Here is a 3,161-nt window from a genome sequence, read left to right as displayed (position 1 = left end):
CTATATCATCTCACTATGCGTCCACACCCGATGTTGGCGTTCAGATTTCGCACCAGAATGGTATGGGTTTTTCGTGAACAGTTCTCTACAATGAACTACAGCCTCTCATGAAACCGATCCTTATCATGTTGACTTCTATCATTTAGGGGTGTGTAACACTGAATGGTGTTTATAGTGATGCTATCATTTGTTCTTCTGGAGAATGGCTTGATGATTGTGGGACCATGAGATAGTCAATTCGTAAGTTTCTCTCGTATTTCTTTATAGAGTATCAATGGGATTTGTTGTGAATGTGGGAGATTTGCTTCTTGATGACTAGAATACAATCACAGATCTGCTGGAGTTAGTCTTTTCTACCAATCTTGTGTCCATTAGACTTTAGTTACTGAAAACACGACCAGGTTGTGTCTTCTAATTAGTGTGGCAATTTGAACGACCCTACCGATCTTCCACATGTTCTGGATATTTCATGTGTCTACATTAACTGTAGCTGTTGCTGTCAAGATTCCTTCTGATAATTATTGCACATAGATTTTGTGACTTCTAAGAATCTCAGATTTCTCGATGAGGTGTCACTATCCTACAACCTTCAGACCAGAGGTTGAATGTATTATTTAGTTTATGTTGTTTAGTTTTTTAGCGAGGTCATTTACTAGTTAGGGCTGATAACCTTTTTATTAAACGTGTTAATTTCACCTGATGTGCACATGTATGTTTCATTAGGCCTCCATACATGTACTGATATGCATAATACATTTCTATTCTGATCTTCCTGCCCCTTCAATTTCTTGTATTTGAAACCCTTATTAATCCTCACAATACATTCTTTCTTGCTTCAAACACTGGTTTTTACTTCAAAACTATCGTGAGCCTCGGCCTTGGTTTTTTTCACCCGTTTCTATTTCTAACACTTTATTCAATCCATCTGCTACTTACCACTTTCTTATCATTCCGTAAAAAGAATTGAAAGCCCCTGCCTCTAGGAGTTCAGCCAAACGTATGAAAACGATACTATTTCCGGCATTTTCAACGAGACAAGCTACTCCGTTCACGCAGAAGCAGACAAGCTCATGCCAGTTCTTACGATTCAAGACATGTTGAAAACTCTTTTGGTAAACACTGATGATAATCACGACTGTAACCATATAGATGATATAAAAAAGTTGCAAGTTGACATTAATATTCCCAGTCCGCATAAGTATCTTATCAATCCCAACCTCACACAGATTCCAGATCAGATGAATGATATAAAGAATTTCCCACATCGTGTTGCCTCATAGGTTTTTAAAAGAATAAGATAATCTGGCAATGCAATTGTGTCTAATTTTCCGGACACATATGCTTTTAAACATACGAAGTCTAATCTGATTGGAGCCAGCGAAATGACACTTGTACCATGTGTGTGCACAAGATTAAAAAGAAGTCACCCCGATATGCACTCACTTATCCTGTTTAAATTCAACTCATCTGTAGATGCCAGTGGGTTTCTAACTTTCTCCAATACTATCAAACAAAACCAAATTTTCAGGGATGTTAAGATTCTTCTAGATAGAACACCTTGCCAGAGAAAAGTGGGAAGAGGTAGTTACAGACCGCTAGCTTCAAACTCATAAATGCATCATAATCCTAAATGTCATAAAATGAAGTACGATTCTATGAGGGCCTTTGACTTTACAAATATACAACTACTGATAAACTCTCCTGAATCTCTTAAAGTTCAAGACCTATAAGAAAGTAACCCTAATGCGGGTGGTATCCATCCCCCCAAAATGGTGACTTAGACCTAACTGTATGTAGTTGTGCTGACGACGAATCAGACAGTACAGTGCAACACTCAGTCACAGTAACTGTGTAACGGCTAAAAGGGAAAATAGTCATGACATTCATATAACTGACCACACACTGAACGTCGAAATATTCAAACCTTAAAAACCATCTCAATTATGTTTAGCAACACTCGATTACCCCCAAGTTACGAAGGGACTAAAACAAACCACAAACATTGGAAATAAACGTTTGGGGCATGCTGCTGTTATAACGTATAAGTGCGTGTTGTTATATCGATTGCCTGTTTGATATATGAACGTGCTGATTATCGCCAATGGAGAGCAGTGATTTGTCGATCGCCAAATGATACACAAAATAGGTATTAGCAGTCTTGATTACTTGTCAATCCTGCTATTTGCCTAGCCCAGCCAGTTAAGTCCAGAACACCAATAACAGCCTCGACAATATGAATCATTATTCACAAACATACTGGGTTTATATACAAACCAAACAGACCACATCTTACCAAAAAATAGAAAATGACATTTGTACAATAATTGGCCAAATGTGGCTGTTAATAGGGGGAAAGTAATCGATAGACTGATGATAACTCAAGAATCGTATAATAATAGGTCAAATGTCAAAATAAAGCTAATGATACAACAATTATACAATAGGAAATGCACATATTACATTGGTCCATAACTAGTCCTCAGAGTTACCATTCATAATTCACCAGGGGATATAACAGTTGCACATACACCAGGTACAAAAAGTAATTCCAATTATAAGCGGCCACTTAGTCACACACATAGACCTGATAACCTTCTTGGCCCGACTCCCAAGATGTGCACTATGCCTCTATCAGATGTTATGATCTGTAACAATCAGGAGACCTTTTCTGCAATTCCCCATGCCTTTCCGCCAGCAACGGTAAATATGTTACAAATGATGAAATTGTTATTGAATCTACCCCCCCATCACAACACAATTCTAACCTTAGCCCATCCCACAAGTGTTTATGGAACTATCACTTGTGATCTATGTTCCAACCTACTTTATCATGATAATTCTCAGATTCTTATTCTTTCATTCAATGCCTGCTCTCTGTCCAATAAAATTACTCATCTTAGAACCTTTTTATTCTTTGTAAATACAATCACTGCACTTGTCACGGAAACACGGTGCAAGCCATCAGTGTTTGATTACTCCTTGCATGTAGATAACTAGGTTTTCTTTCGAACCGACAGACATCCTGAACCAGGAGGTGGTACAACTATCTATGTCCGTTCGGACATTCAGATGTGTAAATCTGAGAATGAATGTCTTGACCCCACTTGGGTTACCGTGAATTGTGGATCACCAAATTATCTACTGGTGGAATGCATATGCAG

This window comes from Schistosoma mansoni, chromosome 3, assembly GCF_000237925.1.
Source record: "Schistosoma mansoni strain Puerto Rico chromosome 3, complete genome".
Taxonomy (NCBI): Eukaryota; Metazoa; Platyhelminthes; class Trematoda; order Strigeidida; family Schistosomatidae; genus Schistosoma; species Schistosoma mansoni.
Note: the sequence above shows the minus strand (reverse complement) of the source record.